This window comes from Corvus cornix, chromosome Z, assembly GCF_000738735.6.
Source record: "Corvus cornix cornix isolate S_Up_H32 chromosome Z, ASM73873v5, whole genome shotgun sequence".
In the NCBI taxonomy this organism is placed as follows: Eukaryota; Metazoa; Chordata; class Aves; order Passeriformes; family Corvidae; genus Corvus; species Corvus cornix.
The window spans coordinates 62354130-62371722 of NC_046357.1; the positions used below are offsets into that span (position 1 = coordinate 62354130).

Below are 17593 nucleotides of genomic sequence, written 5' to 3' on the forward strand. Positions count from 1 at the left end.
ATGGTTTGGCCAACTTTTGTGCCTGACTTGTTGAGCATGTCAGAGTATCAGTAGCTGTTTTCTTTTGTCCCATATGTCTTGGTACAAACTAAACGACTCATTTTCAGAGCATGCCAACCACACACCCATACCAGCAGCTGCTCACATGAGGAAATAAGACAAAGGATCAGAAAATGATGTGTCACATCTGGGCTCACCAATTCTTTGGTCAAATGCTCACCCCAACAAAGGCATTTCTACTTCATAGTGATTACATGACAAGACCTGTCCTGTAAATTAGTGCTAATTTAGTGGTATTCTCCTAGGTGTTAGAGGACTTACTCAGTTACCACATTACCTGAGCTCACTCATAAGTGGTCTAGAGTGGGAAGAGAAAAGATAAAGACAAGGACTCAGGTATAAGGACTCAGTGACAAGGTCCTGCAGGACGTGGCGCTATCTCAGGCTGCCACAATAGTATCACCATTTTCTTAGATTTATTTAGAATAACTTAGAAAACTATTTGTATTTTGAGTTGAACAATTCACTTCCAACAGAGGCCAATGATTGTCATGACAATGAACCTAAAATGTGGAGCAAAAATGCACTACAGTGATCCTCACTTGGATGTTATCTTGATATAATATCATTCGAGCCAAATTCAACCTTTATAAACTCATTTTAGTGACATGTATCTTAATCCATGAGTTTGATTCAACACAGGATGAAAGAAATTAAGAGCTGGATTTTCACAGAAACACTGTCCTGCATGACAATACTGTCTCTGTCACCCCTCAGGTGCCGTGCAAAGGGGACAGCTTTAAAATATGCCCTCTGTGTTTGCCTGGCAAAGGTTGCTGTGACAAACACAGAAAGATATGTCCTTTCAATGTCACCATATATTTGGAGTAGGTGGAATTACTGTATTATCCTTCCCAATATTTTCAGGAGAGGCAGAAGGAAAGGGGAAGGGATGGCTGCTGCAGTGGAATCATTATGACTTCGCAGGGGACAGGGATTACTAAATACTATCATACCTCTGACTATAAATTAAATTAGACTGTATTTTTAGTTGCTTTCTCCTCAGTGATGACTGTCAAAATGGTTATTGTCATTATGATACTTCTGCTGTCTATTTACTGCAAAAGTGCAAAAATGAGTCTTGGCTAAGTGTCTTGAAACAAACTTTTAAAATGCACCATGGAATGGAGTAAATTTCCTGAAAACTAACAATCCAGCAACAACGTCAAGCCTAACATTAATTTTCCAAGAACAAAAGCCCAGCATGAATTACTCCCTTTGCAACTTGCACAAGAAAAAATATCTCACAGACTCTCTTGAATAGCTAATGGAATTGCTCATTTGGAAAATTAGAGTCCTCATGCAAATAACTAGACAAATAACAACCTCATTCTTCATGTATCATCACAATGTCTTAGTCTATGGAACAATATTTGGGAAATTGGTACTAGTTTTTATTAATTTCTACCAGAGCTCCTACCTTTTATTTTCACAGGATCGTAACCATTTGAGATTCTCTTTCTACTGCACAATTAATTCTTACAATTTTTTTCTTGGGAATGATTAGATCTATTTCTTAGACTGACAAAATGGCAAAAATGCAACCTCACTTTTTTCAATTGTATAATGAAAAGTCAGACAGCAGGGTATGGCAATCCTTCAACATCCTCATATACCAGCCGTAAATAACATATAGTGTGGGTTCAACCTACATTCAGCTTATAAACCATGTACATTTCCCATACAATTACATAATGTATTTCCTTCTTTATAGAAATGGACAAATCGTGTCCATCTGTACTGAAAATACAATTCACTTTTATGTCCAGTTTCACATTCCTGCTGTTGGCACAGCTCAGAGCTCCAACTCCAACCATGACTAGCTATCTCTAAAGATGAATACTTCAAGGCCTCCCTGAGCCATTAATCCAGCATTCAGCAACCCTCACAGAGAAAAAGCCTTTTCTTAAGTGAAGAAAAATTCTGTGTTGAGGAACTTCCTGTATTTCAGTTGGTACCTGTTGTCTTTCATCCTGTCACTCTGCATTACCAAGAAGTGTGTGGCTTCATCCTCTTTACTTCCCCCATGACGTGTTTATACATTTGAATAAGATCCTTCTGAGTCTACTGTTCTGCTGAACAGTCCCAGCTCTGTCAGCCCCCTCACATGACAGATGCTTCAGTTCCTCCATCACTTTCATAGCCTTTTACCATATTTGCTCCTCTATGTCCACATCCTTCTTGTACAGGTAAGACCATAACTAGACACATTACTGCAGATATAGTCTTCCCAGTGTTCTGTTTACAGCCCTTCAAATAGACACTTTAGGAGCAAAACCTGTAAATAATAATAATAGTTCTGGAAGTTTTCTTGTTCATTAAAGGTTTAGAAACATTTCTTCTGGAATTAATTATACACACTAAACTAAAATAGTAAGCAATCTATTTGCAATAGATTTTGGAAATACATGTTGAAATACTGGCGTTGTCTTCTACACTAAGGAATTCACATGTACAGCACTGCAGATAAAGAAGATATTTTTTTCTATTCTTCCTCTGATATTCCGTTGTTTTTAACAGACAGGTTGATTTGGTTATTAAGGCGGGACTGCAAATTTGCGAATAACAAAACCAATTGCAGTGGTAGGAGATGGTTGACACAGACTAGGAACTGTGGAGCCACACTAAGGAAATAAAAGGAAGACTGCACCTGAAGCATGCACTGGAATCCAGGAACTGGAAATGTTGCAATATTCCCATAATTTGAATACAGCCACTGACACTTGAAGAAAGTATCTTCAGATACATTCAAATGCTTTCCTAAATCAAGGCTAAAAGGTATAGATATTCTGGTCTAAGGCGAACATATGAACTACTGAGATTATTCTCCCAAGCTGTCAAAAACTGATGTACCTTGGATGCCTATGATTTTATTTCAATAATGTTTTCCCTGATCATTAGGTTATTAAATCAGCTATCTCAAACTCAGTAATTATTTTTAAAATTGTAAGACTATAGGAGCCTTCGACTTCTTTTAGATTTGATCCAAAGGAGCCACACTGAAAACAATATCTACCCCTGAACCTCTGTATGGGCTTGGAGGAGCAGTGTTCCTTCCACTGTAAACGAAGCAAAGGTTTGTGTCCACCTGATGAAACTGAATAGGTACAAGTCTATGGGACCTGGTGATATGCAGCCTAGGGACCAGAGGGAACTGGCTGGTGCTTTTCTCAAGCCACTCTCTATCATATTTGAAAATTCGGAGCAGTCAGACAAAGTTCCTGGTGACTATAAAAGGAAACATCACTCCTATTTTTAAAATGAGGAGAAAGTAGAGACAGGAAAATACAGGCCTTTGAGCCTCACCTCTGTGCTTCAGAAGATCATGGAGCAGATCCTCATGGAAGACATGTCAAGGCACGTGCAAGACAAGGAGGTGATCCAAGACAGCCAGCATGGCTTTGCTAAGGGCAAATCATGCCTGACTGCTCTAGTTGCCTTCTATGATGGTGTTCTGGTTCTGGCCAGGACAGGGTTAATTTTTGCAGTAGCCAGGAGGGGGGCATGGATAGGGCCTGGAGGTTTTTCTATACCACCTCGTGTCATTGCTGGGCACAGGGAAAGGAACTCTCTTCTGGGGAGAAGGGGTTCCTTGCAGTCAGTGTGGTACAGGAAGCTGTCTGGTACTGTCTACTGTCAGGGAGGGCACTGGTTATTGTATCTCAAGAGCTTGTTTGAAAACAGGAAAATGTGGCCCATATGGCATCTTTTAGAGGAAGTATAAACCCAACGGTAGACAAATATTTATAACTGCTGCAGAAAATAATAATACTCTAATAGAAAATCACCAATACTTGTCCATTCAAATCAGGGGTCTATCACATCACCTGGCTCTTGTTAATAGTTTGGATGATGTGATCCCACCCTGACTCAAGAGAGGATAGATGAGTTGTGATGATGAAGATCCCCAACTTGATCCTGCAATTGATAACTTAGACTGGTGTGCTTGCTTTCAAAGCTGCTTTTGCCTCCCCCTCATGCTTTTGCATAAGCATTCTGTAGAACTTCTCCTATCAGGATGAACAAAATCGATATTCATTTTGATCAGATCAGAGTGGGAGATTAGTAAACTCAGTTCTCACATCTGTGCTCTTACAGTAGGCTTACTAGGGGAGAGAAGAATAAAACACTGCAAGGTAAAAGACATTTGCAATCCGTAAGTAGCAAGTCTGAAGACCTTTCTCTAAAGCTGATGAGTATTCCTGAGACATTTCCCTGACACAGCCCTAAAAATTTGTATCTAAAAAAACCCCAATACAATAAAGATTGAGATTTCTTTTCCTATGTATGAAATGATAAGGCCAACAACTTGGAAAGGTGTTGAAGAAAAATAAATTTATGGTATACAGTAATAAATGTGAATATTCTCTGCAAGTGGTTCCCTCTTGAAGATTACTCATATTCACCACTAACTCATCTGAATAAGCATAAATTTTTTTCTCATAACACTGTTTACAAACCTGAGGTTTACATTCATCAACTGGCATAATTTGAAGTAAATTTTTAGACAGGCAGAATAGCCTCCTCTTTTTCTGAACCATTTCATTCTTTTCAAACTAATTAAATAATTTTCACACCTACCATACCAATAACATTCTTCCACCCATTTCCCCGGGGGGAGGACTCTGCAAAATCCGTAACACAGAGCAGTCAACTGTCATCAAGCATTAACTAAGACAGAAAACAAATCTGACTGGCACCTCTTTCTTCAGGAGTGTCTTAACTGAGTAATCCCAGTCCTGTGAACAACCTCAGGAGCTACCATTTTATTTTCCTCAACACTAATAGAACTGTTTATCTGTTTAACTGGCAGATACAGCACTGAGCTTTGTTACTTTTCAAATCACTCTGGTTTAGACTGTATTCAAAATAAATTATTTTTGTTTGTTTAAATTGTATTAAAACTATAGTATTTTCCTCAATGTCACTTAGCAAACATTTCTGCATCTCCTTGACACTCCTGGCTTTCACTTCCTGATCTGCTTTGTTTCCAAACAAGGTACAAAATGCCTCATTGTTTACTGAAATTCTTGTCAAATACCACTGACGGTATAATTGATATAAACAACATAGGTTGAAAGTGTTTAAGTGTGCCTCTTGCAACAGGTTTTATGAACTAGTACATACTTCTAATCTGTTTTTTGCTGTATGGCACTGTAAACATAGCAAGAGAATAAAATACACAGAAATTTAATAAATTATTTCACTTAATGGTAATGGAATTGAATAAAAATACACAGCTGACTGGGATTATTTCTCCTGGGATGCTATGAGTTTAAAGATGCTTCAAATGTTACTTCAAAAGTAGTATTTGTAACAATTATTTTAGCTGAATGGATTTTCTCATCTATCAAAGTCACTCATTATTTCTGTATCATACGACACCAAAACCCTCTAGGAAATCATATTCCAATCACTCAACAGCAGTCTTCCAGAAAGACTGTTTAAGAATCCATTTCATTGTGCTGCTGCAGCTTTCTGTATTATAAAGTTCTTCCAAATTCCAGTATGCTCTTGTCCATGCAATCAGGCGAGATGGAATGGCAAAAGGCAGAGGTAAGCAGAAGTTTGGCTTCAGCCCCACAGTGTGCCTGGTGAAACAGATACATTCTGTATTGTTCCATCCCTTTTGCAGGGGGTCCACGGCACAATATATTAATGCTCCTCCTGGTAGACTGAAAGCTCGTAATCTAGCCCTGAGGTTACAAAGATCAAAGAGAAGCAGATACTGAAAGACCGACTAGAGAGAACTCAGGTTCTGTAATTGCGCTAAACTTGGCTTTCCTATGTACCTACATACCATTTTTACTCTAAATCATACTGTGTTTGTTCATAAATTTATACATATTGTTAAAATCAATCAGAGAAATAGAAACTGTTCATTTTCTGTCATCCCCTGCATTTCTTAAATACCTAAGAATAGTTTGGACCTTCCTATTAGTCTATCTAACCACAATTTGCATGAAGCAAGCCACAGTATCAACTTTTATCCTAGAAATGTCATAGTTTCTGAAAAATAACTTAAAATTAATACATGGTCTCCAAAAGTCAAAACTCCAAAACACCTTTGTCCTCTTATATTTGAGAAACTGAAATTCACTTTACAGCAAACTGAATTCATAGCATATTCATTTCAATTTAAAGCAAATGAGTATTCTTGTGTTAATCACAAAATTAACAGTAACTTCTCACAACACAGACAAAACACACTGAGTACATCTGATTTTCACTGGTAAGACTTCAAGTGGGTTTTCCCTAGACTTAAAACATAAAAAAGTAAGAAAAATCCAGGCCTGTTTATTTGGCTTTTGCACAGAAATGGTCCTCATGGTTACTCCAGCTGAAGTGGAGGAATAGCTTTTAAATTTTCCCTTTAAATTAGAACCTGAGTTAAATTTACTATCCTAGTTCATTGCTGCTAGGGTACACATCATGAGACATTGCTCCCTGTACAGACAGAAACCATGAAGACAGTTTAAGAGTGCAGAAACAAGCACAGGGTAGCCATATCGTCAGGAAATGGCCTTTCCAAGGCCATTCTGCAAAAGCACTTAACACAAATTTTCTTCTCTGCCTACATTCCTTCAGCTAATATTAACTTTCAACATGAATGCTAGTGATTAAGCTTCCACAGTCCTGCTCACTGGTGATTGTTTCATAAGGAGCATGACTAATGCAATTACAACTAATACCTACAATTTAGAGAAGCTGGCCATACAGACAAATACCACACCACAACTGCAAACACTGAATATATCTACCAACACCATTAAAGGGTAAGTGGAGAAAAAAATAGTGGAAACTCTCTGAAACAGCCACTAATCTCAACAGATTGTCAAACTTTGTTTTTCTTTCAGAAGCTGATAGTATACACTAGTTGACACAAATTTTTAGAAACACAAAATTCAGTTTCATATGTTCCAAGACAATTTGAATGAAAAGGAGAGTGGTAGCTAATTTGTCACAGTCAGAATTTTATCTAAACAGGAACAGCAATTTACACAGTGCATTAGCATTTGAAAGAGAAGGCCTGATTCCCAGGAGTGCAATTCTGGGTTTGAACTGGTATAAATTCAGTGAAATCACCAGATTAACAGAATAGTTACTGTAATTCAACAAATTTAACCTTGAATCATGTAATGCAAGTATAAAATTATTTTGAATTTATGTATATGTTGTCTTTAAAATACTACTGAATGTTCTTCTACAAAGTGAATATATGCTTTTACAAAAGAAAACTGGAACATAAATTGGACCATGCATTCTTATTTTCTATCTACCTTAGAAAGTTACTATTTTAAGCATTGCATTGCCTTTCAGCAAAGTATTTATAACACAGATTCAAGCATAATGCTAATAGATAGACACAGAATCGCCCCGAAGGCAACAACTCAAACCCGCATTGCAGAATGCGACTTAGGATGTCCAGGGTGGTACTGGGCATCACAATAAGGTACAGTAGAGAGGACACTAAAGGGTACAGTATACTCTTATGGGACAAAACTGAGTGTCAGCAGTAGGAAGCTGAAGTTGCCAAGGACACCAGGATGTCTGATTTGCTATGAGGAACAAAGCTTCTGTAGTGCAACAGAAAATCCTAGCTTTTGCTTACAGTTAAGTCAGATGAGACTGAATACTACTACCTCATATCCTGCCCACCTGTATACTGGCTCCCTGTAAACCAGTTATAGTCAGATGAGTACAAAGACCAGTTCATGTGCTGCTCATGCCCCCTCCTCAGGACACAATACACACATGAAGGAAAATGCAAGTCTTCCAACACTTCCTCCACTGTCCCCCAGTAACTCTGGAAATAATCTGCTTCTGCACAACAGTAGTGTGAATTAACAGATACAAAAATCCTACAATTCCTGGATTACCTCCAAAAAGCGGTGGGAGGTGAAATAATGCTCCTATCCGAATCCCAGCAGTCCCACCTCATCTCAGTGGTTCCTGTCCAGTTCCAGGGATTTCACCATGCTCCACAGGCTCATCACAGATGTACTCATTGTGGTCCTGGACAAGGACACACACTGTCTTTTCAAACACAAGAAACATTGTACTATAACTCTGTCTCTCACCTGCCTCACTGCAACATCAGCCATCTTACCATGAACTGCAAAGTAATGACTTATCTTCCATTTTGTTTCTCCTGCTGAGCTGTGAGGCATTACCTTCAACTCATCTAACATCATTATTGTTAAGGATCCATAAAGCATTTCATCATAAAGTGGAAAAGCTATTCTACAAGGAAACCATATAAAGATAATATTTACATTTGAGGCTTTAATTTGCCTATAATCTGTTATATATTCATTTTTTTTATGCTTATCTACTAAGTTGCCTGTCTTTCTGCTGTAATAGGAAACAAAAAAGCAAGAGCCACAGAAAAATTATTCCTGTTCTCCATAATGGAATAAAGTGAAAGTAACTAACTTAAATCAATACAGTTATAGTACTGTATAAATTTTAGATTAGACTATTGCATCTGTTGATTTTTTGTAGCTTCAGGAGTTAAACAGTGGAATAAAACCCTTCACTCTGCAGCCTTAGAACGTAGTCTTTGGTTTTGCAATAGCTTGATTTTAACTTATTAAAAGTACAGTTTTAAAAACAGGAATTAATTTGTATTAGTATTCAGAAGATGCAAACAATTATTCACATGTAAAAAGCATAGCATTCTGTGTATAAGCACTTGTAAATCTAGTGGGAAAAGTTCACAACTACAAAAATGTGTTAAAATAAATTTTCGCTGTTCACACAAAAGCGAAGTAAATTCTCCAAAACATATATAAATACTTATTAGAGTATTTCTCAAAACAAGAATGCAAAATCCTACACAATTTCTATAAATCCATCAAACCAGGAAAAGAAACCTAAGTTTTTTTCTGAGACATGTCATGCATCTCTCAAATTTGCTTTCCAAAATTTTTCAGAATTACCTGTCAATGATCACATCATACAACTTGCTGAGTAGTAATTTCAATTACACAGCAATTTTGCAATGCTGCAAAAAAACAAGTGTACCAGCCCAACATGAATTGCACATTATTCAGTTTATAGACTCAATGTCACAGTTAAGAAACTTTTTGGAAAGTTGCTAAATGCTGGAACCCTGGGTTAAGAGAATTTTAGTCTTTCAGTGCTGACAGGCAGGGATCCTCAAAAGCACACTGCACTTGACCTGAGGCCTTGGGAAAGGCTTCCCAAATTATGTGATAGCATTGAGATTGTTGCTGTGTAATTAAAAAAGAAGTTTGTTGTATCACTGGGTGGAATATGTAGAGATGTAGACATGTAACAAGATGTAGGATTTTGGGTGTAGGTTAGTTCTTCTTTCTTCTTCCTTCCTCTTCACAAGCCTGGGTGATCTGGTATTGGTTCAAAAAAAACCCGCAGTGTGGAACACAAATGATTAGTTATTGGATTATAAGCAAAAATAAATTAGTTAGTATTCCATAATTGGGTAGTTTGGGCTTTAAAAGACCTTGGAAGGTAGAACTCTGGGGCCATTTTCACCTTGTTAACTTAGAGGCACATTCTTTGCAGCTGCACTATAGATAAGAAATAATAAACATCTGAGTCCAAAGAAAAACTCTGCATCTCCTGCATTTCAATCTGAACTTTGAGTGAAAGAACCAAAAGACAGAGGCAGAGAAAGAGAAAAGAACACAACAGAAAATTGAATAGCTAAACCAATTCATTATGTCTCTTTTCCCACATCACAAAAACAATTCTCAGAACTTTTTGACCAAGTTTATACCAAATACAATCTAGCCTCTTGCTACCTTCAGAAATGCATTACTTTCCTATTTCACATTCTCAGAAATTGCTGGTGATGGTGATACTGGAGTGCATCCAAAATCTATAGACTGCCCAGAAAGTGTGCTCATTCAACCAGTCTAATTTCCTTACCAATTTTTACAGATTTATATACCATTATAATAAAACTTGAACAATAAGGTATTATTGTATACCAGCAGTCTAATGGATCTTTCACAGATACAAAGAGGCAGTAAGCACTACTATTTAAAACCTTGATTTGAACAGGTAGACAAGCAGAAAAGAATTGTCAGAAGATGTAAAGAGAGAAAGGTATAAAGAAGAGAAATCACTAGGAAAAAATGCTGGAAACTAGTCAGGAGTTTAGTCATTTATAATGCCAGACAACGTTGATAGAAGAAAAGTAACACATGTCTTCTTTGCAGAACAGATTTTCAATAGAAAACAGCATCTCTTAGGAATTACTAGGGCTAGAGTCTAAACCTCTATTCTTTTAGATACAGGTGGACATTAAATGGGCTCTCAAGACACATGCTAGCCCAGTTATCTCCAAATGTCTATTGTTCAAGAAGTATGGATTTTCAAAAGCAGAGGCAAATGTATTAACATAACAGATACTGAGAAGCTGACTGAGTGTCACATCTGCAGACACACAATTCCTGCACCAGTGAAAGTCAGTAGTCATGGACAAAGTCATAAGGGACAAGTTCATGAAAACAAGTAAGATTTTGTTCTTAAAACAACATCCAGAGCACTGACACTCACAGGTCTCAAAAGTGAGTTACCGTTTCTAACCTGCACATGCAAAAAGTCCTACCAAGATAATGGCACATTATGGTTTTCTACTAATATTGCCTTTAGCTGGCCTGGAGGAAATAATTTTTGAAAAACTGTCCAGCTAAATCCCATTTGTTCTGCATCTCAAAGGAGGATAAAGTAAATCTGTTCTGTCTCTCATTTGTCTAATAATACCTAAGTGTCTTGGGACAATCTGTATTCAGTCTGACTCCTTCACCTGTAATTTACCCCAATTAGTTCACCTTGTCTCAGGTAATTACTAAGATTAGAAATGCCTGTACAGTTTCGAACCCCTGCCAGATACCTAGGCCAGGAAGGATCATGCAAAACCTCAGTAAGTCCATGGCAGATAGACTGGCAGCTTTATACACAAAGTGTATAGAGCATATGTGTATACAGTACGTATATACAATAGCATGTGGATCATGGGATGTCAAAACTTCTATTTCATAATTTTGTAGGATATTTTTTGTAGGAAGTGAGCAGTTGTTGTCTAGGAGAGTAGACGTTTGCAAAGAGGTCCCTCACTGAAAAAAGTTGTGGGTTATTGTCAGGGGTTTATTTCATTAACAGATTCTTAAATGACATTGCTGTCACATTGGCAGGTTTTTCTTCAAATACTAGTAATAAAAACGTGGGGTTTTTTTTATTTTTGCCTTTTTTTTGTTTTTTTAACAAAGAAAGCAGGGGACAACAATTTTAGATGCTGTGAAATCTAGGTGAACACAGTTAGAAATTGTAGCCTTTGTAATAATTTCATTGAAGTAATTTGGTTGTCAGAGTTCCCAATAGCCCTGTTCCTCCCTCTCCTGACAGTGGCAAATTTAAAGTATTGATGGACACACAAAGACAGAGTTTAATCTCCTCTTTTTCTCTTCACACTGAGGGCTTTCTTGGGTCCACTGCTGGAGGAAGGTACTTGCAATAAGTATCAACAAAATTCTGTTAAGGATTCAGGTATCACTGTTGATATGTTAAAAAATTCACTGCTTGGTGGTGCTTTTCTCATGCTTGAATTTATCTGAAGATAAGGTGGCATCCACTTAAAAAAACTGGTAGACAAAAAAAATCGAGGAAAATGTTGGAGGGAGCAATGTGATGCATGCAAAAATGAACTGAAATTATCTCTGAACAGAGAAGTCTAGCTGGAGCTCAGGAAAGAAAGGAGAGTTTATCACCATAATGAGAAGAGGCAGCCAGCTCCAGAGGACGACAAGGATGTTGTGAGGTTATGCAGGGAGAAAATTAGCAGGGCCAAAGCCCAGCTAGAATTTAATCTGTCTACTGCCATAAAAGACAATGAAAAATGTTTCTATAAACATTCACACCAAAAGGAGGGCTAAAAACACTCTCCATCCTTAACTGGATGCTGTGAGGAAGCATAGTGACAAAGAATGAGGAAAGGGCTGACGTACTTACTGCCTTCTTTGCCTCAGTCTTTAATACCGATTGTTCTGTGAGAACCAGTCCCCTGAGCTAGAAGACAGGTATAGGGAGCAGAATGAAGCCCCCATAATCCAAGAGGAAATGGTCAGCAACCTGCTACACCACTTAGACACACACAAGTCTATGGGACTGGGTGAGATCCACCCATGGGCAATGAGGGTGCTGGCGGAAGAGCTTGCTGAGCCACGTTGCATGATTTACCAGCAGTTCAGGCTAACCTGGGAGGTCCCAGTTGAATGGAGGTTGACAAATGTCACACCCATCTGCAAGATGGGTCAAAACGTGAACTCAGGGAACTACAGGCCTGTCAGCCCGAGTGCCAGAGAAAGAGGCACTTTCCCTCAGTGCCAAGGAAAGTCATAGAGCACATCATCCTAGGTGTCATCAAACAGCATGTGCAGGACAATGATGCAATGAGGCCCAGCCAGCAGGGGTTTTTGAAAGGCAGGTGCTGCTCGACCAACAGGATCTCTTTCTGTGACAAGGTGACAAGCTTAGTGGATAAGGAAAAGGTTATATATGTTGTCTATCTGGACTTTGGTAAAGCCTTTGATGGCATTTTACACAATATTCCCCTGGAAAAACTGGCCTTCCACAGCTTGGACAGCTTACACTGTTCACCAGGTAAAAAACCATCTGGAAGGCTGGGCCCAGAGGGTGGTAGTGGTAAGCTGGTCATCAGCGATTGTAGAGAAATGGCTGAGTGAACAGGGACATGTATACGTGCACAATCCAAGCTATATTAGTGAACTGTCCTTGACTAGGGAAAAAAGAGAGGAGCAGTGCTGATGTGGCAAGCCGACAGGATGTTGCAGAGGGGGATGCTGACCATAGAAAGAGAAAGACTTACGTTAGTTAGTCATGTGCATATTAATCTGTAACCAATCGCTTGCTATTAAAGGCCGCGTGAACAGTAGCTGTAATCCAATAGTATGGAGCTTGCTTATGCGTGCTTGGAGAATTAGGGTATAACCATGGCACTGACAATAGAATAAATGGAGTTCCATCATATCTCTGTGAGAAGCGTGGTTCATCCCGGCAGATCTCTGGCTATTTCTGGCGTCCGAACAGGGACCATTCCTCAGAGGAAGATACGCTCACTGATCACCGAAAGAAGGGTGACGATGACGAGCAACAGAGATACTGCAGGCGGAAAGAGTCGACCGCGAGTCAAAGGATGTCGGTCAGGCCGGTAAGAAGGGTCGCTACCTTCCCTCCATGATACCCTGCTAGCATGGATTTAGAGTTTGCGGCAGCACAGAAATTACTCCTCAGTATCCTCGCTAAGCGAGGGGAGGAGGTCAAGGAAAAGGATCTAAATGAGCTCGTTTTATGGGCGTGGGAGCATGGACATTTGCGAGTCCCCCCCTCCTCTTCGATGCAGCCGAGTGGAGGGAAGTAGGGGATCACCTGTGGGACTGTACTATCCAGGGAAAAGGGAAAGAAATTACAAACTTAGGGCCCACCTGTAGAACTGTTATAAATACCTTGAAAAATATGCAAGCTGAGTCGAAAGTAGCCGCAGCTGTGACGGAGGCAATTGCAACACCGGCTGGGATTGTTGCTCCTGCCCGAACTACACAGCGCAGAGGGCTGAGTGGACTGTTTAAAAGCCCGAGCAGGATTAAAGAGCAGAAAGCAGAAAAGCACTTTGAGACTGTCAGTGAGCTCCTGAGGGAGCAGGAGAAAGAGCTCTTGCAATCAGAGCCAAAAGAGGAAGTTACCGCCACCGTGCCTCAGAGCAAACTGAAGGCAAATGCGGAAGTTACAGTCGACCAGTCAATGGGCGGAGCAACGGGTGGTCCTTCTTGTCAACCATGCCTCTACCCTGCTGGCCTGCCCCCTCCACCTCTGCTGCCAGCAGAGATTCATCCTGGACCACAGACTGTTCCTCTGCCAGAGCCACAGATGATGACATACTAATGACAGAGGCAACAAATGAGCTACCTGCTCATCCCCCAGGATCTTGCGTGAACCCACAAGCATTGGAAAGATGGGCTCATCAAGTAGAAGAGGCAATGCATCAAATGAAACCACACTTTGATTGTGCTCTGTCTTCTATGGAAGAAAAGCTCAATCGAAAGCAGGAGCCACAACAGGGTCCCACTGAGTCCCGAAAGGGTGTGGCCCAGACGGCCCTGCAACTACAGGAATGGGCTCAGGTCGAGCCCTCCGCTCCAACCCCCGTAATCACACATAACAGCCATATTAGGTTACAAGCCACCCCAGGGGTACAAATTTGTTACAAAGACCCATGGATGGGACAATGCGGGGGGGCAGCTCCATTGTTATTTAACTTATAGCTGTGTTTCTACAGATACCAGACCAATATGGGCTCCTTGCAGATGGACCAAGCCTGCTCCCAGTCCCACTGTCGACAAAAGCGGCTCCAGCGAGTGCGTGACCGACTGAGCCAGGACGTAGCACGTACAGCAGATGTTCCCAACCTTTGGGAAGTGAATCTTCACTTGGTGGCCGATGACCTCACATTTGGACAACCACTCAGAGTCTGGGAACAGTCCCCAAGTGTGCATGCTAATTGCTGCAGGAATTGTTTACACTGTTATAATAGCTCGTGCTTGCGCTTGTGCTGTGGGGGCTGTGGGGAAGAGCTTACTAGGGGAAGTTGGAATGTAGATGAGCAAGGTAGTTTATGCCGAGAATGTTATCAAGTGCCTGAGACAAGAAGTTTTAGGCAGTGTGCATCTATCGTGCTCGGAATTCCACCACAACAGATTAGAGTTAGCTCATTTAGGGATCCACATGAGTTTTTACTAAGCTTGGAAGTGTGGGCAGGGAAGGAAGCCATCAGACGTCTGCAAGTGAGTAAAAAGACCACTGTAACCCAGCCATGGTGCCCTACATGTGGCTCCTCCTCTCAAGTACTTTCACCCTAAGTAAAGCTGTGGTAACTTCAGTGTCAGAAAGAGAAAACATGTAGGTAACATGGGCTCACCAGGAGAACGAGATGGATTTCTGTCTGGCCATGGGGTCGGCAGCAGATCCATTTCGCACATGTCTAATTGGCATGCCATGGATCTCACTCGAGGACACGTTTCAAAAATGGGTGACAGATATAGGGAAAATCAATGAGGAAGTGGAGCAACAAATGCAAAACAAAAGAAACCAGGGTGAGTGCTTAGGTTGTTGGTCTAGTTATCGGCACTCCTTGCAGCAAACCCGTATTATTGCCAATTTAACAAAAAATGCAACCTTGCCTCTTCAAGAGCTACAGCTTTATGGGTCCCTTTTTCCCAGTACGCTTGTTAACGTAACACCCTGGACCACTGTTCCAAATGTGGTGCCTCCAATGCAATATGCCAACGGGTCTGGGGTTTTCTTCTTTGGAGATCCTTGGGAGGACTATCAGGCATGACAGGGCATGGCCTCCTTTCCATGGAAACAGAACGTATCGGGACACTCCATCGGAGGCTGGAATGTGCTGGCCACATTGGAAGGAGCTGAGTCTATTGACACAACTGGAGGAAAGATTTTACCTCCTGAAGTGTTTTTGATATGCGGAGATAGAGCATGGAATGGGATTCCGCATAGTCCAGTTGGGGGTCCTTGCTACCTGGGAAAGCTAACTATGTTTGCCCCTTCTATATGAGCATGGAAAAACATTACGGCATCAGAAAGTTGCAAACATAGGATGCGAAATAGACACCAGCGTAGTGTTTCCACATTTGATAAAGATTGTAATGATAAGGTAAACATTATGAGTTTGAGTGCATTTATACCATTAGCTATTTTTAACCCAGGGGGTGCTGCAGCTCATGGCTATAACAATCTGAAAAAGTTGGCCTGTTGGTCAGAAAAGGAATTTAATAGGACTTCCCATGTATTAAATGAGCTTTTAACTGATGTAGATAGCATTAGGCATGCTGTACTACAAAATCGAGCTGCGATTGATTTTTTATTGCTAGCTCACAGCCATGGTTGCAAGGAGTTTGAAGGTATGTGTTGTATGAACCTATCAGACCATTCCCAGAGTATCCATTGACAGCTCTCAGAACTGCAAGATGCTTTTCAAAAGATACAGATCCATACAGACAGCTTCTCTGAGTGGCTGTCCTCGCTCAGTCTGTCAGGATGGTTAGGAAACCTGGTTCAAGAAGGATTACATCTGCTAGCTACACTAGTAATTGTGGCAATAATAATTTGTTGTGGTTTTGGGGGCATACGGAAAGCTTTAGAGAAAGTTGTTCATCAGGCTTGGCTTGTGCAAGAAGAAAAAGGGGGAATTGTAGAGAAATGGCTGAGTGAACAGGGACATGTATACGTGCACAATCCAAGCTATATTAGTGAACTGTCCTTGACTAGGGAAAAAAGAGGGGAGCAATGCTGATGTGGCAAGCCGACAGGATGTTGCGGAGGGGGATGCTGACCATAGAAAGAGAAAGACTTACGTTAGTTAGTCGTGTGCATATTAATCTGTAACCAATCGCTTGCTATTAAAGGCCGCGTGAACAGTAGCTGTAACCCAATAGTATGGAGCTTGCTTATGCGTGCTTGGGGAATTAGGGTATAACCATGGGACTGACAATAGAATAAACGGAGTTCCATCATATCTCTATGAGAAGCGTGGTTCATCCCGGCAGATCTCTGGCTATTAGTGATGGTCCCCAGAGCTCAGTACTGGGGCCAGTTTTGTTTAGTATTTTCACTGATGACCTGGACAACAGGATCAAATGAATTGTTCATCATTTTGCAGAGGATACCAAGTTGGGTGGGAGTGCTGATCTGCTGGAGGGTAGGAAGGCTCTGCAGAGGGGTCTGGACAGCCTGGATTGATGGGCCAAAGCCAGTGGTGTGAGGTTCAACAATGGCAAGTTCTGGATCCTGCCCCTGAGTCACAACAACCCCAGGCAGCATTCCAGGTTGGTAGAAGGCCAATGGCATCCTGGCCTGTATCAGCAATAGTCTGGCCAGCAGGACCAGGGCAGGGATTGTCCCCCTTTACTTGGCACTGGTGAGGCCACACCTTGAATCCTGTGTTCAGATTTAGGCCCCTCACTCCAAGGAGGACACTGAGGTGCTGGAGCATGTCCAGAGAAGAGCAATGGAGCTGGGGAAGGCTCTGGAGCACAAGTCCAAAGAGGAGCGGCTCATGGAGTTGAGGTTGTTTAGGCTGGAGAAAAGGAGGCTCAGGGGGACCTTGTCACTCCCTTCAACTGCCTGAAAGGAGGGTGTAGCCAGGTGGGGGTTGGCCTCTTCTCCCAGACAGCCAGGGACAGGATGTAAGAAAATGGCCTCAGGTTGCCCTAGAGGAGATTTAGATTGGAAATGAGGAAAAATTTCATCAAGAGGGTTATCAAGCACTGGAACAGGCTGCCCAGGGAAGAAGTTGAGTCACCAGCCCTTGCTGCAGTCAAAAACCATGCAGAGGTGGCACTTACGGACATGGTTTAGTGGTGGCCTCGGCAGTGTTAGATTAATGGTTGAACTCAATGATTTTAAAGATCTTTCTTGCCTATATGATTGTGTGAAAAATAATTTCTCATTC

At 40.9% G+C, this 17593-nt stretch overlaps 1 protein-coding gene across 1 annotated transcript in view; it reads right to left on the reverse strand.

Moving 5' to 3' along the window:
* Positions 1 to 17593, reverse strand: part of KDM4C (lysine demethylase 4C) — a 251839-nt gene that overhangs the window by 9149 nt on the left and 225097 nt on the right. The gene's annotated exons all lie outside the window — the stretch shown is intronic.